The sequence below is a fragment of the Nyctibius grandis genome, chromosome 3 (assembly GCF_013368605.1).
Source record: "Nyctibius grandis isolate bNycGra1 chromosome 3, bNycGra1.pri, whole genome shotgun sequence".
In the NCBI taxonomy this organism is placed as follows: Eukaryota; Metazoa; Chordata; class Aves; order Nyctibiiformes; family Nyctibiidae; genus Nyctibius; species Nyctibius grandis.
In genome coordinates, this window is record NC_090660.1 from 88,753,132 (window position 1) to 88,778,139 (window position 25,008).

Sequence of the window (25,008 nt, forward strand, 5' to 3'; positions counted from 1 at the left end):
TGGAAGAAGGTGGATTTAAGAAATACTTGGGCAAACAGGGATGCAGTTACAAGTAGAAGTAAAATATGTATTGAAAATTTTTAGCATCTATAGCTGCATATTTAAATAATACAGAAAGGAAAGCTCATAGGTTATAAAATACGGAATAGCATGGAATTTGAGACAGTAAAGACTTTCAAGTGAAAATTCTCAAAGGTTCCTTTGTTTAGCAGTAAATCTGGACATGATCTGTACTCAGACAGGAACAATCCTATGTCACATTTGCCAGTGGTGATACACAGGCTAGTTCAAAGTGACACAAAACTGAGAAATGCCAGTAGGCCCCATCGCTATGGCCACTACTGAGGCTGAAAGTTGCTGGGAGGTGGGAAAAAAAGTATGTGAACCCCTAGTACTATTCTGCCCATCTCTAAGTCAGAACAAGAGTATTTATTATTTCATAATTATTATTTTTCTGTCTGTAGTAGTTTTAAACTTCTCAAACAATAAGATTTGTAAATACAATTCATATTCTTTGGTAACAGCAGATTGCTATTACTGCTTTGGAGATGGTTACCCAACCTGTAACACCCAATGCACATACAGTTTTCACACATTCGAGTATGACTCCACGCAAGATCTTTCTGACTTTCTTCACAGTGACTTTACTACCACGGTTCCTAAGAAACGTGAGTCCCCTCTGTGGAAAGAAATGAACTGTGACTGACAGCAGCAAATCATTTTTGGACCCCACGTCAGACCCAGTTACTCTGGTCCTGGGCCACTCAGGAAACGATTGCCATCTCTCACCCGTGAACTACTCCCAGAGTCTCCTCATCCACCAGGTCTCTGACAGAGGCTTTAAATGTCTTGTGGCTCTGGGTCATAATAAGTTTTTGTCATGTATCTTATCAGATGAGGAAGGCTGGCCACATATGATTGAGTATAGTCTTTTGTAAGAGTTACATCAGGTATTAGAAATGTATTTAATCCCCAAGAGGAATTTGTCTCCACCTGAAGCAGCTGGTATCGAAGAACCTGCTATCAAGAAACAATTTTCTTTAAGAATGTGTAAGTTGTTTCACACTAAGGCTATTTAACTTCATAAAATAAGGGTCTCTCAGAGAACTGGGAAGGAAGGAAAGAGTGAGATGGAAAAATTGAGCAGACTGCATGTTATTAATTTTTAGGAGATACTTTTCATGCTGTCCTCACCCATCCAAAAGAATGTAGGTGTGGAGAACTAAAGACTCTTTCACCTAGAAGATTAGATTAGAAGTTAAATCCTTAAATTATAACAGAAAATATATATAATATATTTCTCTACAAGGTGTAGAAGCAGTATAAAAGCTGTAAACTATAATCCTGTCCATTTCTAATGCAGCCATTAAAATACAGCTGCATTTTTTTCCCCTCCCAAGTGACTGCATAAATTACACAGCAGTAAAGGTATTGTCTTGATTTTTTTTTTAATCTTATAGTATGTGAATTTCCATTAAATATTCTTTCCTTAGTCACAGGAATATCGGTTGAAGATGTTTCTTCATCTTCTTGATACATTATTTCTTCTGATACATAAGGAGAGCAGAGTCTCAACCTAATGAGACAGAGAGGGACTGGATGAACAGGTTGAGGGAACTTTTTTTTTCTTTTTGGTGGCTGGTAAATCTTCTACCATTAATTACAGATGAAAGAGATGGAAAAATTCTAATAGATCATCCAGCCCAACTCCTCCTCAGTGCAAGAGGATTCCCTGTGCTACACTTCATATTTTCGCTCAGAAAAAAATTTAAAGGGTTTGCATTAGCTCCCATATGAGCTTATTTCATAGCACCATTTCATGCTATAACTTCCACTCAGGGAATCCTAAATAATTTCTGTCCATCCTTTCCATTCTACCTGCCAGATATTTGTAGGGTGTTATGTCTTCCCTTAAGCCACTGCGTTCCCAGTTTTTCTCTCAATGGTTCAGGTAGGGCTGTTAGACCCATCTACAATTATGGCTGCCCATCATTTCTTGTTTTAAAGTTTTGCTTCATGCTGCTAAGTCTAACTTTGATCATTCAGACAGAATTTTTACTCTCTACATGAATGTCTTGAGCTTATTTCTTTGGAGAGTATTGAACAGTGCAAGTCAGCCTTCTCTGAGACTGGGATTAAGGGGACAAAATCTACCATAAGAGAGAAAAAAATACATTCCTTTCTCTTGAGAAGATGTAACAGACATATGCCTTGCTTCACACACTTGACTTTTGGTTTCTGGGAAGGATGACCTCTAACACTAGGCCTATGCTTTTTGTCATCCCATGACATCCCCATCAAACTATGCAATTCCAGGGAGAAAAAAATCCACCACTTACACAGGTTTAACAGACCCTTGTTATGCTGATTACATTCTTCAAAATTTCTACCTGAATTCCACAAGCTCAACAACAGCACAGCTCTGACACAACTGTGCCTCCCCTTGAGTGACTGAACTTGCTTTAAGAGGGCTGAAAGGCTACAAAAAGCCTTTATAATTTTTGCCCCAGCTGTTCGTGCCTTTTCGGCTTGAATATCGTGTGAGAGCAGGAAATTGGGCTTTTCTATGTTCTCATCATACCCTTGCTAAGATGTTTTTAAGAATGTAAGGACGAATGATCTGACTAATGTGGAGAGATGAGGAAGGTGGGAAGTGCTAAGAGAAGACCAGAAGAAGGAAGAGGTATGAGCAAAAAGAGAGGCTGAAGGAGCAAGGATTATGGGCAAACAGAAGAAGTCTGAGGCAGATGATGTGGGAGAGGATGAATGATAGGGGAGGAAGGAGCTGTGGCAAGCAGAAGACCAAAACAGGGATCAGACAAGAGGAGGTAAACATGAGCCAGGATGTAAGTACAGAAAAATACATTGTTGATGGATCATATAGCTACAGGCTGTATCATCATGAATATTCACAAAGGCATGTATTAAAATTGCACAGGCATTTCCTACTACTTGAATGCTTGATTTTGCAACCTGAACATGCTTTTAACATGAATTTTTAAATGTAGATATATAGTTCAGAGTTATGCATTTAGATTGTGTTGTATACGTATAATCACCTTAGCTTCTTTGTATGGAGATGCAACGATACAACTTGCTCCAGGCTCAAGCCTTGAGCTCTTTTCACGTGTCCATAGCCTCAGTCTTATTTGATCAGTGTGTAATCACTTTTGTCACTCTTCTCTGAATTCCTTCTAAATTACTAAGGAGGTGCCCAAGACTAAATATAATAATTTGTCCATGGTCAGACCAGAGCTATAAGAGAAATAATCTTGCACTATATGTCCCCTTGCATAGTTGATACTTCCGCCTGTTACACTCTTTTGCTGCAATACTACACTACAAATTCACATCTAATTATATGTTCAGTATCATACCTCCATTTCATTAGTATTTCCCTTGGTTTCTCCTTGCTGTCATGTGTGTTTCTACAGGGAAAACAATCGTCTGTGTGTGAAGGTGGGTTGGAAGTAAACAGAAGAATACAAATAATAATTCAGAAGCAGCAGTAGAAGTTGATCTACTGTTCCAGAAGCTGTTCTACTGGTTGAATCTACTAGTGGTTCCACCACTCTCCAAGTCAAAAAGGAAGTCTAGAGGATTAGAAAAACAGTCTGGCTTAAAGGGAAATTTAATCTTCTGTAAAGATTATGATAATATAAAATACTCCTCATTTTTTTTTCCGGCGTGTATATATCTAAAGCTGTCTATCTGCTTATATAAAGAAATGGAAAGATGACAGCAGTGACAATAAATGAGTTAGGAAGTATACAAATTCGAGATGGAGAGCAAAAGAACACAGGAAGAAAATGGGTCAGTGCACTTAAAAGGTAACAAAAAGAATGTGTTGGGAGTATTGAGGGCAAACGGAATCAAAATGACAGTGTTGATTGATTACTAACAAAATTTGACCAATGAAGAAAGCTCAGAAGTGCTAAATAAGTGTGTATGGTTTATGATTGAAGGAAAAATACGTGATAGTATTATATATTAATGGAATACTTTCTACTTTAAGAGTGAGGAAGAATGATGATAAACAGAGCTACTAGAATTAGACATTTGAAAATCAGTAAGTTCAAATAACATGTATACAAAAACTTTTAAAGAGTTGGCCAGGGAACGCTGGGAAAAAAAGAGAAGACTAAAATAAAGCTAATCCTGTACTAACAAATCAGGCAACTCTGATTCTGCTGAGTCTTTACAACCATCAGTTATCTTGGCCTGCTGCTTATAAAGCTTTTAGCAATTTCTTGGGTGGAATATTAAAGTTATACATTTTAGATGGTGCAAAGATTGGAAGGAAGATAAACAACACAGAAGACAGGCCATTGGTACAGAATGACCCAGTAAGCTAGTTGTGGTGAACCAAAATGTTTCAGGATGGGATAACACAATGTTGTGAACACAAGAACAAGGAAAGTAATCCATAAAGAATTGAGGTCATGGTCTGAAAAAGTCTTAGATGTTGAGTTGGATAGTCAGCTTAGCATGAATTGGGCCAGTGATGTTGTAGTCAAAAAGCCATTTTGGAAATCTACATTTGCCAAGGTTAAATTACCACTGCACTGGAATTACTGTGTCTGGTTCTGCTGCTCATGATTTAGTGGAGAGAAGAAGAGCTCAGGGTTCCTAGGCTATTAAGATATATGGGAGAACATAAAGGGTCTTATTTGGTAGAAATATATATATACAGATAGGAACAAAATTTGATAATAAAGGGTTTCTCAGTCTAGCAGACATAACACGATCTAATGGCTGGAACAAGAGGCTAAACAAATTCCATGAGAAATATGGAACATGTTTTTAACATTAGAAGAAAGTGCCAAGTGTTGTGGTATAGCTTCTATCACAGGAATTACTTTTATCGTGGTTGGACGCTTTACTAAACCACAGCTGTTGGAGATGAAGCAAGAATTAAATCAGAAAAAATACTTAAGACCGTGTTGCCATCGTATGTTAGATAATCGTTTATGTCATGCTGTTCTTAAATTCTAGGAATATTTTATCCTAGATGCACAAATCTGAATATTTCCAGTTTTAACATTTATAAGTGATTTCTGCTTTTGTATCTCTGATTATGGAAAGTGGCAATAGAGAATATTTGTATGTTTGTGACAACTTTGGGACATAATAATTAAAACCCTCTAATACAGGTATGATTCAGGCATATATCAGAAGGACTTTCCTAGTTCTTAGGAGGCCAGGGTAGAGCTAAAGTTTGAAATCAGGTCAAGTCTGTTTTAACTTTTAGCGTGTGCCTCTAGAGTTTCTGAGTTTCAAGCCCTGATTGCTACCTCTTGTACTTGCATGATCACTTTTTCACATTTAAAATGTTTTTCTTTCCCACATATGAAAAAAATATACTGGCTGAAGTTCCAGTAGTTCACTAAAACCAACGAGGCAAAACTTATCTGTAAATTTAAGCCCATATGTATTCCTAGGATGAAAATGCCCATAATTATACAGGAAGTACATTCACATAAACAAAGTAAACAGATTGAAAATGTATTGAGAAATGTTTACATTTACTCTTTGAGGTATAATAATATTAGCTACAATGATTATAGGCAAACTCACATGTTATTCTCTTAATAAGCACATATGCATAATTTGAAACCCAGTAAATAGCAGCAGGAACTCTTTCAAAAGTCTCTTTAACACAGGGTCATGTATATCAGACAGGCACATCACAGTGCACCTCTGTAAAACTCTGATCAGCTATTCCTTTTGGAGAGATGAACAATCTTGGAGTATCTCTAGATTGTATCTTCTAGATTGTGCCAAAAAAAAAAAAACCTGAAGAAGTTTAACACAACAAAAATTATACAAAATTAGAGTAAGTCTAACCAATTCCCTATCCAGTTCAAGTTTGACTATTCAGTTAAATAAGACACAAGCTAAAACATTAGTGGCAGCAATGTACTGTATTTGACAAATGTAGGGCTGTTCATATCAGCAGGACACCATAAATGTGCCTGTTCCAGGACATTTCTAGGAAACAAGAATACAACAGGAGGGTGATGATCCACTTAAATTAACCTGTATGTGAAGCATACACCACAAACTAGTTATTCAACATGCTGTTGCTATTTTCTTTGATACTGGATGCTGCGTAGCCTTTACTATCCTGAGCACTCCTGAGTGCAGATATCTGTTCCTCCCCTCTGAAAGACTGTGTGCAAATCCTGCTGGGGTGGGGCACCAGAGATAAAGATATTGCAACTTGAAAATGGTGATAGCTGCTGAGCTGGTGTCACACACTTGAGATGAGTGTCCAGAAGCAATTTATCAACCCTTCACTCTTTGTACTTAAAAAAGTTTTAAGACGCTGTGATTAGACTCAGGTGTGTGTGCCCCAGATCTGTTAGGATCGTGGTTGTAAAATGGTTCTGGAGCACATTCAGGCATCGCTAATTTATAAGTGTAAAAGGTGGGGGCCAACAGCTGCTGGGCTGCTGTTTTTCTTTGCAGAGGCAGATACCAAGATGATTGTGTTGAGGTTTGTGCTTTTCTCCTCGTCTTCAGAAGAATGTGGCACATGACCACTGACCAAGGAATTTTCAACTCCGGGCCCTCCTGCGCTAAAAGCACCTGGCCAGTTTCCTGTAAATCCTGAACAGAGTAGAATCAGCACCTCACAACTGTATCTCTTGTGAAGGCCTTTACAAACTCACTCCAGTATCCCACGGAGGTGGTGAGATCCAATCTTTGCCTATGAGGAACCCAAGGCAGAGACTTAAATTTAGCCCTTTCACTCCCAGACCTGGGTTATCACCCTCCCAGCACGGAGGGAAGTCCACAAACACACAAGCCTTTCCCTATTCCTACTCGGAAGCTGATGAGTGCTGGGTGGAACTGGCCACACAGCGGGTGCGGCCAAGGCACTGACACAAAAGAAGCTGATTCAGCTCATTCCCAGATAATTTTCACTGTCTTTCCCTGCTGGAATTCGTGGGAGGGTTGCAGCGGCAACGGCAGCAGCATCAGATCTTTCTCCAGCTCGCTGGGTTGCAGTGAGTAGCAAAGCGAGAGTGGTAACTCCTGCACCGGTGGGAGTGGTTTGGGGAGCTCCCGAGGAAGGTTAAGAGTTAGAGCTGTGCCGGGAATACTGGCCTCCCTCGTGCTACGGTTACTCAGCTATTTCACAATGCTCCTAATGGTCTCATCTCCTGAGGCTGGAGTGAGGCTTGCAGCTACTTAGTGACCAGTCTAAATAGCAGTCTTGCACAGCTACAAATTAGATTAGAAGAGGCTCTGAAATGCTGACAGATCTGTGTCTATGGTCTCCAAGACTGGCCCTGACCGTTCAGGGAATAAGCAACCGTGAATAATAATCTGTGGTAAAAAACAGTGCCAAAATTCCTACTGTTCATCTCTGTGTCAAGCAACCAGTTTCCAAGTTCTCATCTACTTGGGTCTTAGGAAATCTGTGGGTAGCTCTGAAGCCCGAGAGTCATCTGTGAGAAGGAAAGCCACAATGAAGGTTGAAGTTAGGGCTAGATGGTACATAGCATACATATGAAGATGCATTTCAGTGGTTAATGGAGAAAGGTTACGTCAAAAAGAGGGGGGCTAGAAGAAGCCATTGATTATCATAGCTCTGTACTCAAAGTGCCGAAAACAGAAGGTTTGACAAACTCTGAATCCCATCTATTTCTGTGAGTTGAGAGAAGATATATCAACACTGCGGATAAAGCAAGTAAATATGTGGCATGAAAATTAGACCTGAAGAGGAAGCGTAAACAAATACAAAAGCAAAGTCCAGTATTTTGTGAGGCAGCTTTCTGAAGCAAGTTTCAGGGATCACAATTTATGCAGTTCTTGTTTCTGTACTTCTGGTTCTTTTGTACTTCTGTGCAGCAGAGATTATCACACTGTGCTTACAGACTTAGCTGTTTTGGCCTCTTTTTTCTTCTAGTTGCTAAACTGCATTTAAAAAAACCCAGACAATAATGTGTCTTTTCCTTTATATTGCTTGCACACGTAAGCAACTGCTACAGTTGTTAAGGGATTGTTATATGACTTTGAATGGGAGATTATTTATATACTCATAAACAGGAGAAGTAGGTCTGAAGGAATATTATTAGTATTAAATGATGACATGAATGACAAAAAAAATCAGTAATCCTATGTTATATAGCATATCTGTATGTTCCTAGATAGTCGTACAGTGACTGTGCAGCCCTTTTCAGTTGACAACTTTCTCAGTTCAAAAAGTTTGCAATTATTAGAGAAGCAAAGCATCAGTATATGGAAGACCTGTCAGTCCAGTCTAGCAGGAGTAAATGCATTAAATTATTTACGAGTAAACCCTGCTTCCTTCTAAAACAGGGGTGTGAGAATTGTTCCCAGAGGGAGTTTGTTTTCTAATTCCACTGCTTCAGTTAACATTACTATATTGTCTCACATAAAACAGTAATTTACTCTATTTATTGCCTTCATTGTTTGCAAGGAGTTGTGACTTAGCTTTTTGTTTTGCTTTAAGCAGGTTGTGGGACAAAAAATGCTTTTTGCCTTTTTAATGTAAAAGAGCTGCCTGAAACACATTGCTTAAAATAAGTCACATTTTATATTTGACATTTAAACAATTCAATTTTTTAAAGTTTCTTAAGATATTTGCCCAGACAAACAAACAAAAGCAGAAAACCACAGAAATGAATGTGCCACTGTGTCAGCATGGCACTCTCTTCACTGATCAGACATCTGTATCTGTTCACTGGAAGTGTTGTCCATTTTGTCCTTTGTGTTTGTGATACCCCTCCATCGCCTGCATACACAAACGCCTTTTGGGCTGGTGTGCTCCGTGGCAGACACCCACAGCTCCTGAATGCCAAGCCATCCCAGGGACCTTGTCCCTGGGATCGAGGTGCTAAATACCTTCAATCTCCAGTGCCTTCAAACTGGAGCAAAAGTAGCTACTATATTCTCTGGAAAACCATGAGGAACTAGAAATATGCATTCAGTTAGCACCACCCAAGGCTGTTTTGTTGAGCATAAGTCCGAGACTGGTTAACAACTGCTGTAGAGATGGCAGAGGTCTGGAATGAGACCTGGTGGCTCAGTGATGTGCTTGTGGTTTTTATGCCACCCACAGTTGAAGTTTCATGCTGTGGCACATTTCTGTTGGCAGTGAGATGATGGAAGCCTACAAGGAGCCAGTCTGTGAGCCACAGGGATGGCTAGGAAGCTGGCCTCCTGGCACCTTGGTCACCTGTGTTGGATCTCCAGCAGAGTGGGCAGACCACGAACACTGGCCACCAGCACAGGAAGGGGTGGCAGTCTGCTGACACTGATGCACAAATGGGTACTCAGTCTGTGAAGCACCTCACATTCATGCATGGGAGGAGTAAGTTCTGTCTCCATCAAACAGGCACTGCCCTGCAATGCCACATGCAGTGCCCTGTTAGTGCCCCAGGCAGCTGCAGACCTGCTCTCACTGCAGCAAAGGGATGCACGGGCTGACTTCTCATTTCTTCCTCATTTAGATTTCCCACTGTGAGCCTGCTTGACGCAGGTGTCCTCGTTTTGAAGCTCTCATGGTGAGAAAAGCTGTGCAAACCTTACCTTTGACTCCTTCAGAGGGGTAAATTACTTCAACTCGCTTTGGCTTCAGTGCAAACGAAGATGTTCAAGATGCTATCAGAAGTTTGTTATCATCTTAGAGGAATGGTTTCTTTTGCTGTTCAAACCTTCCCCTCAGTCCCACTCCCACCTGCCAATCTATCATATTCAAGATTAAATGCAGAGTGTAATAGCCACTAACCTAGTTAGTGCCAACACATTTCTCTTGCCCTGGGAATAGTTCTTAGCTTGGCTTCATTTGAAAGATTATAACTCGGTGTCTCAGCAGGCAGAATCCTTCGTAGGATCTTCTCATTGAAGCCCAAGTAATAATAGCCAGTAAAAAATGTGACTCTCTACTATTTAGTGACATTGCTGCCCAGGCTTACGACAGAAACTACAACTAATGACTGATTATTTCTTGCCATTAGAAAGGAAATCCTTTATTTTTAGGACCTCTAGTAAATTTGACTAGAGTGACTTTTGCCATGAGAAGTCTGAGGATGAATTATGCTGTGCTTATTTCAGTAATTTTCAAAGTCTTGAAAGATTTCCTTCCAATTTCAACACATAAATCAAAGAAAACAAATCACAAAAAGCTTCTTACTGCTTTAACAGCAAAAAAAAAAAAAAAGAAAAACTCAAAGCACAAATCAGTTTTCCACAAAGAGTGAGAAGGGATTTCGAAACATTAATTGTTGATCAGCAAATATGTCTAAATCAAAAAAAGAAAAATTTCCTAGGCACTTGCTTGAACAGCTATTTTATGTTTATATTAGTGATATGCGAACCTCAAATACTTACGAAGTATAGATAAGCACTGAAGTTTGAAAGCTAACAGAGTAACTCTAACCTTTGACCATCTGTAGAGCTTCTACTTTGAAAAGTATTTAAATGAATGATGAAAGACTCAGAAAAAGTAACTGAAATTACCCAGGAGAGATGAAGGAAACTCTGTCTACTAGCTTTATGGGAAAGAAGGGTAATTGGTGATGAGACTATGGTCTATAAGTTCATACATGGAGGAGAGGGTCTTATTTGGCTAAAATAGACAAAAAAAATAAAATAAAATGAAATAAAATAAAATAAAACAAAGTAGAACTGGAAATTGAAGTTATACTAAATCAGGTTAGGGACATTTTTGAGAGTGATGGTAATTAAACACTGGAACAACTACCTAGGAGTGCAGTGAATCCTTCATCATTGCAAGTCTTTAAATCAAGACAGACATCTTTAGAAAGATATACTATCTTTCCACTGCAGTTATATCCTTGGCACAGCCAGTATTGAGCGTTCTGTGGCCAGAATTATGCAGGAAAGCAACCAGAATTTGTAATGGTTCCTTCCAGCTTTAAGCTCTGTCTTTGTGAGATACACCTTCCCTATTTTTAACTTTTATTTAGAAAGCATCATTACAGTTACACAGCATATTAAGGCAAAGCTCAGACTGAAGTTTTAAAGCAGAAAGGTGGGGAGATAGTGATTAATCATGTAACTCTGGGTGTGTATTCGTATCACATAAATAACATCCCCAGTTGCTCAAACTAAGAGGCTGGACTTCTTCAGTATTTAGTGTTGAAGAGAGAGAGAAACTCCTTCAAAAGGTCATTGATGGTTGTCATCACCCTCTCCATCGCCCGCCCAGGTGGCTCTGGAGACATACCTCCAAAGGCTGACTGTTGTTTCAGGACAAAGTCCCTCCCTTTTTCCTGTCCCAGATACAGTATTTTTGAACTGGCAATTAATGAAAGAGATAAAAAAGGTCATTTTCTACTGGATCATTTCCCTTTTATCGCTTACAGTGCAGTTGCATGAGTTTTGGCACAGCACAAGCAAAGGGATATGGATATGTGGCCAGGAGGAGAAGGACAGCATGGCAGGTCTGGCCTTTGGGCATTAGCCCAGATTTTGACAGTCACATGCAGGTCCAGAAACATAGAATCATAGAATGGTTTGGATTGGAAGGGACCTTAAAGATAATCTATTTCCAACCCCCTTGCCACAGGCAGGGACACCTTTCCACTAGACCAGGTTGCTCAAAGCACCATCCAACCTGGCCTTGAACACTGCCAGGGAGGGGACATCAGTCTTAGGGGCTCATGTCTGGAGATGTGATCACGATTTTCCTTTACATCTGAGGGTTAGTTAGGGGTACAGAGCCATGTTCTTCCCACTAACTTCAGGTTTTTTTAATCATACCATAAAAGAGCATAACCTGCCACCTTCTTTTCCAATGGCCACCAGAGAAGATCTTGTTTTGTTTTTTTGAGTTTCCTAAAGCACCCTGTGATCTGGAAACTTCCTGCAGTTCGAAAGGGCTGGATGGGTGGAAAGGAGGCGAGAGACAAATGTGGCCTTCGTTGTTATCATATAATTTCCTGTACTTATGATGTACCTTCATCAGGAATTAAAATAAAACTCCTTGTTGCTCTTAAGAGGCTGATAGCAATATTTGTCTGGGAGTCCAAGAACAGATAAGATTCTTGAGGTTTCTATGTCTTCTATGTCCATAAAGATATGTAAGTGTCATCTCTCAATTGAAATTAATGAGAATTAGGCACCCAAATATCTTTGTGGATTTGGGCCCTCATGTTCTAATTACTGTGACAATTAAATATGCTGAAAAACAGGTTCAGCAGCAGGAAACTTGTCTACACTAAGGCCTGGTGAAATATTTATGTAAATTTTCTTTCTAGACATGGCTTGAGTTTGCACTGATGACTGTGCAAAACCTCTCTGATTGTAGAGGACATGTACAACATGCAAGGCCCTGAAACTAAACCTGTGCACTTGGCTTAGAAAAGGTTATAAGATACATATTCATGAACAGTGTGTCTTGCTGAGTGAGACAAGATAGTTACAAATGAAATAATAAAAAATAGAAATAACCAATTCTTACATAATGCAAATAGTAGAATACAGAAGCAGCTGATTTTTTCCTAAATCACTTCTGTAGTAGATCTTCATAAATCAGCTGGTCTGCTCACTGTACTGATTTCTGAAGGCCACAGGACTATATATCCAGTATTTCATGTAATAGCATATTCATCTAAATTCTTTTCTATTTCTTTCACAGAGAAAGAAGAAAATAAAATGACTGCCTGTTTAATTTGCAGACTCTTAACTATTTGGGCCAACATAATTACCAATATTATTCTCATGCATATACACACTACTGAAGCACTAATGTTAAAAGAGACACCTTCATTCTGAATTTTCTAACTTCAAAGTAATGAAATCTTTAACTTCAATACCACAATCATGTACTTTTCAATGTTAAGTACCTAGTCCTAGTGTCAGTGTATAGAACAACCTTGGCCAAAAAAGCCCAATTAGGCCATGTAAATGAAGTGCATTTTCAGCCAGTCCTACTGGGAAAACCAGCTTTGTCTGAATGGTTGTAATTACAGAGTTGATGGGGAAGGGGGAAAACAAATTTGCTATGCATGAACCCTTCCCAAGTAGCCTTTTTTTCTTCTAAAGCTTGCATATCTCCAATAATGGCATTAAAGAGGAAGGGAAAAAAGGACTTTCTCCTTACACAGATTGTGTCAAGAGTCTGAATGATACTTGAAGTTTGCTATAGGAGAAGTGCTACTTTCTCTGATGCATCCTTTTGTTTACTTCTCTCTGCCTGACAGCCTCATTGCGCTCCTCATCATAATTAGCAGCCTAGGTGTACACATCTCCCTAAAAACTACCCTTCGTAGCCTATTTCAGACAGGCATTTCTATTTTCATACTTGGGCCCCTTCTTTTGATTTACACCCTCAGCTAGGCCTGCGAAAATCAAGTCAAAAAGTGATGTGCAGAATTCCAAAAAGCGTGTTTTTTCTAGACTTTCCAAGTTGTTATTCTCTCTTCTCCATGCCTGCTCTTGAGAATGCACACCCCATCGCTGGTCTGGATTCTCTCTGTGTGTCGCGTCACCTGCATTCATCAAAAAATAGGAGTTCATTTTTAAGTGCACTGAATTTACTCACCTGAATTTGCATCACAGTGTGCAGCTTGCTCGCTGCATCTCTGGACTGCTAGTTGGGCTGTCTCTAGCTTGTGACAAGGAGAAATAGGGCACTCGTACAATTACCTCCAGGGATGCTTTCTATGCGCAAGCCATTCTGGCTTCTGTGACTACTGGCTCATGAAGGACACATAGCCCTTTCTTAGATATATCATTCAAATTCTCCATATTTGTTTTTACTGCTTTGATTCCTAAATAGTCCAGATTATTTTCTGCCCATATCCTACACAATAGTAATTCAGAAAGATGCCTCCTTCCACAAATATAAAGCTATTAATCACAAATGTTCTATTTACAAGTCACAGCATGAGTGACTCTTTCATACATTAGTCATAACATAGTACACAGCTTTATTTCCTTTATTTAAAAATAGCTAATGATCCTCAGCTTAATGTGTTTATTAATGTCAATAATATCAGTGTATTATGCAATGCTAAAGGACTAAGTGGGAAGGGATTGGTCAGGGATGAGTTACTTGGTTTGAGCTGTTTTTTTTTGTTTTCGTTTGGGTTTTTTTGTTCCATTGATGCTTACACTGAGTGGAAAAAAATATAAAATATACAGCAAAGTTGCCAAAACTATGCAGGTTTTTCACCAGCCTATTAAGGATATTTCTGGCTATTGTTAAATAAGAAGTCTAACACATAAATATTTTAGTATGTCATAAGGTAACTGTCTGTTTTATGTGAGCAATGAAAGGAACTAAAAGCAGTGGAGTCAGGAAGGAGGGAAAAATATTTGAAGTAGTAAAGACTATTTTTTGCCCTCTGTGGGATCAGTTTGTCCAGTCATTGAAGAAGACAAGGACACACATGTTTTCTGGGTCATGATCTGCATTTCACCACATCAAGATCCCAAGTGTAAACGAACGCTGATCCATCAGCATTATTTTTGCCTGATTCACGCTGTGCTCAGTAAAACTTTGTGTACAGGCATGTGATCCAGCTCGTGAAGAGTGAGAGGTATGAACAGAAATGAGGTTTCTAAGTGAGAGAGCAGAACCAGGTGACCTAAGGCTGCTGCCATTTGTGTAGTTCGATGTGCTCTTCTCAAAAGGAATGACTATTTCCCAAGAAATCCTTTTTCAAGACTGATAACCACTGAGGAAAATTGAGCAAGCTCTTAATTAAGTTTAAAGGATGCTGACATTTGTTTCATGTTTTTCAACAAAGACAGCGGCACTGCCATTTCACAACTAAAGGACGTGGTTTATACTAATCTTGGTGTCAACAAGCCTTAGTGTTAACCTAGGTGGCATTCTTGTTAGGTTACCTGTTTCCAAACACTAAGCATTAAAAGAGGTATCATATTTAAATTTCAGAGTCATGGATGCATATTTATTCTTATGCAGAGGTCAGACAGAAAGCGGGTCAGGGTGCGCTTCTCGCTCAGATTAGAAAGGTCCTTCGAGTTGTCACAGTTCAGGAACAAGTTATAGCAGTCGTGTAGACTACTGGAGAAGTATGAAGTCTCCAAATGGAGGAACTGGGCCCTGGGCAACTGGCTGTAGGTGGCCTTGCTTGAGCAGGGCTATTGGACAAGATGACATCCAGAGGTCCCTTCCAGCCTCACCCATTCTGTGATTCTCTGATTCTGTGAACACGTTGACCTTTCTTCCTTTTGCTCTAAAAATCCCCCAGTCCAAGTTCAGGAGCTGATGCAAGGCAAATTTCTGCCTATCAGTAATCACTCCTGGCATGCAGTGGATCATGTCTTTGCAAGATGGACTGGTTCACGATACAGAGGGTAAGGCTGGATTAAGGTCAAGCCCTTCCTTACACAAAGCATCGCATGCTTTGAAAGTTAGATATATTAGTTTGGTTGAATTAAGTTATTTGTGTGCCCTCGTGCACGTTCTGGAAAGAGCTCCACAGGACACTGATAGAGACCACTAAAGACCATGTGTTACATTGCCATGCTTACCTTCATTGTGTGACTTTCCCTCCACTTGTAATTGGAAATAGTGACAGCATCTTGGTGATTTTACCAATGCATTGTGTGTCTGAGATTCCCAATAGCTTTTATTGCACCTCTTGGGCCATATATTGTGGGTATGCATTTGATGTTCGTATTGAAATGGAACGTGCACTTTTTTGCAAAGCGAAATATATATATATATTTGAAAGATATTTCCTTTTCCTAAACTTAATCTGAGACTTTGCATCAGTATCTATGTAAATAAATCTTTTCTGCAATAAAAACATGTTGCTTGTAGTCTGTCACATTAAAATAAAGATTTGAACACAGTGAGAAGTCATAAATGGAAAATAAAAAACTATTTACAAGAAATCCAATGATAGAAAACTCCTTTTGAGCCAGACACTCCATTGTACAGAATTGTTACTTTATATTAGAAGATACTGTAGTGAGTTTTGTTGTGTCCAGAACACCGTAATTTCATAGCAATGAACCTTAGGAATCAAACTGAAAAATACTTGCATATAGGACCTAATGTAAAGATTACTAAACTCATTTATAGCTTTTTTTTCCATTGACTTCAATGCACTTTGAACCAATCCAGATTAACCTTCCCAGAAACGCTGGAAATGCTGGAGGGAAGATGAATATGGAACTGAGGCAGGGAGAGGTGGTGGCTCTGTCTGGCAGGGGGTGATGACAGGACAGAGGGCTCAGGTCGTTTTGATTTGCTGAAATTGTGGTTGAAATGTGGGAAGAAAGGCTGCCACCTCTTTTATTGATATTTGTTGGGAGACACTCATTATATATTCCTCCATATGTATGTGTATGTGCATGTGAAGTTTTTCAGAGCTTTGGATGGATGCCTTTTACACAGCATTTTTAAGATCCAAATCTATACAATTATGTGGATTTCTGCATGTAAATGATTTCAGAGAGTCTGGTGTTTTAGCATTTTTAATTTTCTAGTAGATTTTACGATAGTGTAAATTGATAAATTATCTTTTGCGGCTGCCAGATTTATTTAACTTTCTGCAGACACACCATTAGCAGGAGCAGTCTATGCCCAGTCAGTGTTCCTCATCCCTCCCTGGGAGACTGCTCAGGGGAAAAAGGGTTTCCAGGCATTTCCATGCAAGGCCCCTTTGCCAGCAGTGCCACTGGGGTGCTGGGGACTCCCAGCCAGCCACAATGCGTTACGATCCGGAGGACATTTTTCTACCACACAGTGGAGAAAGCTACCAAACAAGCATCGGATATTATTGACTTTCCATCACTCCTGGCCTGTGTTAAAACCAGTGACACAGAAGCGAAAGGTTCAATTTCCCATTACCAGATATCCAATCCCCCTAGAAAACATCTGTTGAATCTGGGATGATGCCATGGTATTAGCTCTTCTGTTGCATGCTGTTTCATTGGCTGTTCTCAGCGCTGCCCTGTCTATCACAATGCATAATCTCTTTTCAGAGATGTTTCAACAACATCATTAGGGTCCCCAGTCCCATTTCTTTGAAAGTCGGTGGTAGTTTTTTTGCCTTTGGCGCACAACTTGAAGTTTAGAAACTTGACTCTGTGCAGGGTGTAAGAAAGGGAACAAAAGTTTCCTGATGACTTCATGTGACAAAAGTTGTGCAAGGAAAAGAAGTGGGTCTGCAGAAATCCTGCAAGTTGCTGTGTTTATATTCCCAAGAAACGCACACTCGAGTGCCTCAGACACATAACTAAACGCTCCTCAAAATGCTCATTATTGAAGACCGTATAAGAAAACAATCTTTAGAATTCATGTGATATACTACCAACTGGAGGGAGAATAATACAGAAATACTTTCTTGATGATGTGTGCTAAAGCAGCAGGCATTTAAGAGCAATGGATGTCAATCTCTGAGGTTTTTGTAAAGAATTGCAATTTATGACGTGTTAGGGTAAACAGTTGGATTATGTTTCCGAAATGCATGTTCCATCAGGTAAAATCATAGTGATTATAGGCTCTAGTACTTTAAGTAAGTTATACACTAAAAGGCTGAAATTGTAAAACAAGTATGCTTATGCTTAACTGTTAATCCTTCTTTGTATCTACGCTGAGTAAACTACAAGGAAAGAGAAACTGCATTAAACAATAAAGGCATAAATGGCATGTTATGTCATCTTGCTAAACAATGACTGCTATACTGTTTTCCTTCAAGAAGCAACTGTGACTGGCCTCTGTATTCTCCCTCAATGGAGAATGTGCCTGAGTGAAAAAAAAAAAAGGATTATTTAGAAGTTACTTTGTTCATGCCTTTCAGTGAAAGCAGCACTTTCTCTGCATCTTCTTGCTTTGCTGCTTTTCCTTCACTTCCTCAGCTCTTATCTATCACAGAAGGCTAGACTTGTTATTTCAACAACCACCTACTATCATGCAGAATAAGAGTTTCGAATAAAGTGATATAAAACTTGCTTTAAGTGGTTTTGCAAATGTTTGACAGCAGAAGATAATAAATGAAAATAAATCTCCAATATTTCTCCTAATGCAATTTGTGGCATGTCAGCGTCAAAGGATTCTAACAACAAATCAACAAATATTTGAATGAAAAGAATATACATCACTTACTTGTCTATATTAGAAACAACTGTCAAACAGTTACTGTATGACTTCATGAATTAGTTGGTTGTTTTGAAATATTCCTTCTAGGATTAAAAAAAAAAAAGAAGGAAAAAAAAAGGCTATACGGGCCTTTGAGCCTAAACATATTGTGTCAATCATAAGCATATGCAATGTATCTAAGCCATGAGGTAAAAATTTTCTTTGTAAATTATTTCATAAATAAATAATTTGCCTGAAAAAAAAAGTTTATGAGAATATTTTTGCCTTTATTTTTGCATTTCTCTACAGTTCTTTTGTGGTGAATATAAACAGATTGATATTGACATCTTCTTGATCTGCTTTATTTTAACTTGAAATGCAGAATGTATCATGTAAGCATTTTTTATAAATATACGGTAACAAACTTTTCCTGAGAGATACAGTATTTCATTAGAGTTGTCTGCTTGAAACTATGAAGACATGTTTTGTCCTCGTCTTTGCCTATGAACAGCTTTTGTGGTTTCGTTTTAAGAGTGTATGCAAAGAGAGGCTTATGTCTGTTAAAAATACACCTCTCATATTGTTCTACAGGTGAAAAAAGGTGTGTTTGTTATCAAGGCTTACACATGTTGAAACCTGTGCTTTCATTGGTATCGATCCTGTTCACAGTTTGCCTGTCATAATATGAATAAAATCTGGGAAAGCTGCAGCCACACATATGAACTGGTTGGGATTTAAGGTGTGAGGGGCATCATTTCCTGGTTTAAAATAAAAAGACATTAATAAGTCTCACTAGAGCAGAGACACAAAGGGGAATAACCCTTGTTTAAATATTTTCCACTCAAGCCCTGCTTGTAAGATGCTTAGCCAAGTCATCAGACAAAATACCTGCTGATTTTAACCCTTCATACGCAAGACATCTGCCAAGTGAACAGTCACTCGGGGCTGACATGCTCAGTAGCAATAAAAAAATCTAAATTGCAGAGAACATGTTCAAATCGGTGCAAATGGGACGACAAAAATGATTGCTTTTCAGAATTCTGCATTCACTAATATTTGTGAAAGTGGTTTGTCTCTTTGTGATTCAGCCACGGCATTTGCAGGTTGAGAAAAAGTAAAGGTTTACAAAGTCAGGAAAGTTCCCTGTGCACATATTAGCGAGGTGCTACTGAGCATGGCCCCGGTACTAAAGTATCGAGGCAGACTTTGTAACAAATTTTAAATTCTGATATTACTTTTCTTCTCATTCCATATATAAACATCTCCACTGCTCCAAACTGATTTTCTGCTGATGGGTATAGAGGGAGTCCCACACATAATCCGTCAGTTGTCCTCTCCCCGTCCCAGGGATCCTACTGTGTGCCTCATCGTGCAACTGTATTTTACCTTCCATTTTCAACATGACAAGTTCACCTCTTGTATGTGAATTATTGCTTTTATATTCATAAAGCGCTTTATCAGACAATCCTACAAAAGAACTTAAGGGGGAAATGTGTTACTGGGTGATTTACACAAGCAATTACTTTACAAATCTGCCAGTGGGTTATACTAAACATATATGAAGAATGTTTAAGTTTGGAGAGAGGGCTGCAAACGCCATACGTTTTACAGTAGGTTCCATTTGCGTCAGCTTGTGTATCTGAAGATTTTACGCTTTACATTTCACCATGTATTTGAGAATAAAATTATAAGGAAAAAGTTGTGTCATTTCAAACATTTGGGGGGAAGCAGCTTCATCTCTCGCACTGTAATGACTTAACCCTGTTCCAGCTTCTCCCTTGAATAATGTGTTAGTAGTTGGAATGCATCTATTTTCATGTGAAATCAGTTTAAAACGACTTGCATGGGAGGAAAAACACACCATATAAAGTCACCTAACTGCAGAAAAATTATGTCCAAATGCCCAACAAATGTTTACATAGTTTTTAACGCCTACTATATTTGGGATTTAAACCCCTTTCACAGGAACCTTTTATGTACTGCTTCTCCTTAGAGACTGTTTTTACATTAACATACAGACTTCTGGCAAGTTGTGGCATGGGAGAAATCGGAGTTATTTTGATTCGAAAAGGTTCTGCACAGGCAGGAAAAGTTGTTAAGGGTTTTCTCAGAGCAGCTTGTGGCTCACTTGCGATTGGCATCAAAGAGCAGGCAGCAACGGGGAATATTCACCCCCAAACCCGGGAAGTGTCCGTCCATCCGCCTCAACGCCCACACAGAAACGAGGTGGGGGGGTGGGAAAGGGACGAGAGAGGTGACACTAAATCTACGTGTCCCCGCGCAACGCTCCGCACCCCGTGCAGAGCTCGGGTCTCCCGAGGGAGGCAGCTATTGCCGCGCGCGGATCGCGCCTTTTATCCACCCCACACCCCCCCCCCCGCATTGTTTTTAATCCCGCAGGACAGCACCCGGTTCCGATGACAGCAGAAGACAGAGCAGCCTCCCGCGGGCCGCGCTCGGCGTGCGGCTGTGGCCTGCGGGCTGTTCTGCACCCACTCAGCCCGAGTCCCCGCGCCTCCTCCGCCGCCTCCGCTCGGCCGGGCTCGGCTTGCGCTCGGGCGGCGCGCGGCCGTGGCCGTGGCCCGGCGGCGGAGGCCTCGTCGCCTGGCGTGGCGGCGGGCGGCGGGCGGAGGCGGGCGGCGGGGGGCGGCGCGGGCTGCGCGGCGGGGCCGCCTGCACTGTCTCTTTAAGGGCGCTCCGTCTGGGGTGGCGCTTTCCTCCGCGAAGGCTCCTTTGATATTAATAGTGTTGGTGTCTTGAAACTGACGTAATGCGGGGAGACGGAGGTCCTGACAAGCGATAACAGTCCTGATAACGCGCCGGCCGCCCCGCGCTCCCAGGCCGCCGCCTCGCCGCCGGCGGGGCCGCCGCGCCGTGCCCCGGCCCCGCGCCCCCCGCCCCGCCGCGCCCCCGCCCCCGCCTCCGCACCGCCCGCCGGCGGCCGGCGGGCCCCGTCGCCCCCTCCCCGCCGAGCGGGGCCGAGGGGGGAGGCAGCGGCGCCGCGGCCCCCCGCCCCCCCCCTTCCCGGCCACCGCCACATAATCCGCGGCCAACTCCGCCGGCAGCAGGAGACGGTTCATGGCTCACGGCGCGGCTCCACCATCTTCCAGGCTGCTGGGGCTGTTGCTGACGGTTAATCAACAGGTAAGGCGCGGAGGGGGGGGGGGCGCGGGCGGGGGCGGCCCGGCGGCGGGGAGGGCGCCGCGGCCGGCGGGCCGGGAGGGGGCGGCGCGGCGGCGGGCGCGGGGCGGGGGCGCAGCGCCCGCGGCGGCGCGGCGTGTGCCCAGGGGGCGGGGGGGGGGGCAGCGCGGGTGCACCCCTCTCCCCAAAAATACCCCCTCCCCCCCCAAAAAAAACCACAACCAAAAGCGGAGGGTGGGCATAATCCCGGGGCGCGGGGGGCTGCTCGGATTTCACAGGCTTTTTTTGGTGCATCCCCCCCCCGCGCCCCCCTTCCCCCCGCCGGTGGGTCAAAGCCATGTGTGATGGCTGGAAATTGGCGACTTCAAAACCGCGGTAGCCCCGCTGGAGTCGGGAGGGTCAAGTTCAGCGGCGGCGGCGGGCAGGGGGAGCAGCCCCCTGGCCCGGAGGCGGGGAGGGGAGCGGCGGCGGTGGCCGCGGGCTCGTGCGGCTCTGCCCTCCCCTCCGCGCCTCTCCGCGCCTTATCTCCGCGGCCGCCGATTCCCCGGCACCGGGGCGCTCCGGGGGGAGGGGAAGGGAGACGCGGGGGGTGGAAGTAGAAGACGAGCAAAGAGGGTTTGCATCCGATGAGCTGCAGTCGCACAGTCCTGCCGCTCCTGCCGCTGCTGGAAGTTTTAATGGGGATCATGACAAGCGGGGCACAGAGACACCATCATGGAGAGTAGTAAGTTTGGGAAAAACTTTTTTTTTCTTTTTTTTTTTTTTTCCCTTCCCCTTTTCCTCCTCCTTGCCCGGGGACGCACCGGGGGAAGGCCGGGTGCGGAGCTGAGCTGCGCCGGGAGGGGGTCTCGGGGTCCCTCCCGGTCACACCGGGGGAAAAGGCGACATGGTGGTGGTGATTTTTTTTTTTTTTGTTGTTTGTTTTGTTTTGTTTTTTTTGAAATCAGAGCGCAGAGAGACGTAAAACTTTTCCCTCTTAAAGGCAAAGCTCTGCTCTCAGCGCTGCGTCCCCGCGCTCGGCTCTCTCCTGCCTGCCACAACTTTGTGGAGCATCTCACTTTCCGCCCCCTCTTTCCCCCGTTCTCGAGGGGCTGCCGGCGGGGGGCTGCTCCCCGCTGCAATTACCCTCCTGTTTGCTTTTCGGAAGGGAGGAATGAATGGAGGCGAAGCCGGGGATGGAGGGGCTGCCTGAGGGCTGCGGGGTGATGGGTGCTTCGCGCCCGGGGTGGCCCGGGCAGGGCCGGGGTGCTGCCCCAAGGGGGCTTTGACATTTCGGGGGCTTTGTTTATCTGTCTCCCTGCAGCAAATCAAGGCTCTCAGACATCCCGGCACTCCTACGCGGTTTCTAGTGGGGCCCGCTAGCCTCCTTTATGTTTTATTCTTTTTTTTTCACAATCAGTTGGGTTTTCTGTCTGCAAATGGCAAACTTCTCAAGTGCACTGACTGAGCTGTGGGGATAAGTGATGAGTTGAAGTGGAGAGACGTCTCCCCTCCATCACTCCTTCCTTCGCCAGTGCGGGTACCTTGCCTGGCAGGGCTGGAGCCAGGGGCACCTCAGCACACTTGGGGAACCAAGGCGACAAATCCTCTCCGAGGGGAAAATATTTTCTAGTAAAAAGAGTGTAAGCTATTATGCGGACCGTGCTGCCTTCACTGCTTTTACAGGACGCAGCGCATTTTGAATGTTGATTGAAGCAAACAATAATTTAATACGCTTCAAGGTTTCATTTAATCGAGTTCAGTAAGTCTCTCAAGGAGCCATCAAACTTCTTTGCCATTCAGGCAGCCTTCTTCAGCTACGCAACTGAATCCTATGGATGTTGGTGGCATCATGTTTCTTTCCTGTTGGTTTTAGGAAAAGTTGAACATTTAGAGAAGACTGCCAGATTTAAAAATGTAAGGGGCAGCGAAGGAAAGTAGTGGTAAGAGCCAGTTCCTGACGTGGACAAAATGAGAATAAAAGTTACAGTAGTCTTCTGAACTGCAGTTTGTGTTTGCCTCATGTTCACAATAGGTGTGTTGGGTTAGACAGCTCTCTCAGATATTCCACCAGAGTGACATTTAAAAAAAGCCCTCCAAAAGACTGAGGAATTTTTTTTTTAAGTACTCTGGGTCTATGAGTAAATACAGGGTTTGTTTGAGAACATCAACTATTTCCTGTAAATTGTGATGCTGACAAGACTGTCTGGAAATGATATCAACACTTTGGAAGATTTTTTTTTTTTTAACCACTGAATGAGAGTTTGTTAGTAACGTGGTCAAACGAAACACCCTTTCTCTGTAGAGGGGAAAAAAAAAGTTGTTCTTTTTTCCTCTTGAAAAATGTATACCTGCCTGAGGTTTGCCACATAGAATCAATAACACTGGAGTTCAGTAGTGCATCACTGCCTGTATTCAAGTTAATCTTCAGGCTGTTTGTGACAACAGAAGTCTGCTTCACCTTTTTAAAACCAAGAGAGATTAGATATGAGAAGAGCAGTCAGTTCATAATCCACCCTGTTCTGTCTGATTATCGCTTTTTTTTTTGTTACATATAATAACTTTTCTCTGAAACTTTGCATGTACGTAGTCACAGCAAAGTAAGTAAAGGGCAAAGTTGCATCAGCTTTTAAGTTTACATGTTTTGCCTGTGATCCTCTAAATCAGACTCTAAATAACACTGGGCAATCTTTGCCTGTGAGAGTATGGCTTTATTTTTTTCTTTATTTCATAGTAATGTTAATAAAGGAAAAAAAAATGTAAATGACAGCTTCAGAGATCTGAAACTTCTTTGGGCATCAAACACTTACAATGCAGCCAGGTTATCCTCTTACATTTTTAATGCATTTTTAGCGTAATTTATACGGTAGCTTTGTGGGTTGCCTTATGTTTTGATCGGTGATCAAGTAAATTCAGTATTATTTTATGAATCCCTAACAGGACTATTTTTCTATCATGTGTTGTCTATGGTTCGTACTAAACTTTCATAGTACATACTATCATCATGCCTGCTCTGGCTGCGTGTGAAGAATATTATTATTCACATATTGTGATTGTGCTTTAATAACAGCATAGTACTAATTCCTGTGTGTGGACTCCAGTGTCTGTGAGATGCAATGGTTGCTTGTTAAATCTCTATATTTCAATCATATTATATTTTAATGCTAGTTGACACACAGAGTTTTGTATTTTCAAAGCATTGTGCAAACAATGACTAATTACTTTCTGCTCATGCGAATTACCTCTTTTAGCACTTTATCAGGCAGTTGCTTTGAAAAGAAACTATTTTACATTACAGTGTGAAAGAGTTAAAAAATTAGCAAAGATGTTTAGGAAAAACCCAAAATTTTAATTACAAACAGGCAACTTTGGGTATGTATTTAAATTTTTCTTTTTATGTGGAACTTTCCTTCTAAGTTTAGGGGGGCGTGTGTGTATGAATATTTATGCCTCTTACAAACTCTTGACAATATTTTAATGTAATAATCTTAATAGAAACATTCTCAGATCTTAACTGCAGCCACACTGGCAGTATCGCTTTAATAAAGGTTTGTGGGTAACACCAAGTATAACATTGTGAGAAAGTTTATGGTTAAATATTTTTGAACATGACAGGCTGGGAATCTGACAACCCTTTTTGTTAGGTGAAAATAAAGTGGAAATAAATTACATTTTTAATACAGTTTCAGTTAAAACAAACTGCCACCTGGTAGTAAAAGTATTGGCCTTGAACAGAAATATATTCTGATTAAGATATTCTAACTGGTGTGTAAAACGAAGCCATTCATTCAGTAAACTGACAACTTTCCAGTTGGTGTTTGCCCTTG

The 25,008-nt window shown here is 41.6% G+C and overlaps 1 protein-coding gene across 1 annotated transcript in view; it reads left to right on the top strand.

The window, feature by feature from the left end:
- The first annotated feature begins 21,098 nt into the window (after positions 1-21,098).
- The window catches only part of TRPS1 (transcriptional repressor GATA binding 1), a 222,797-nt gene continuing 218,887 nt past the window's right edge, over positions 21,099-25,008 (top strand). The window contains exon 1 of the mRNA XM_068396809.1: positions 21,099-21,205. The gene's annotated coding sequence lies outside the window, so the exon portion shown is untranslated. The remainder of the gene's footprint in view (positions 21,206-25,008) is intronic.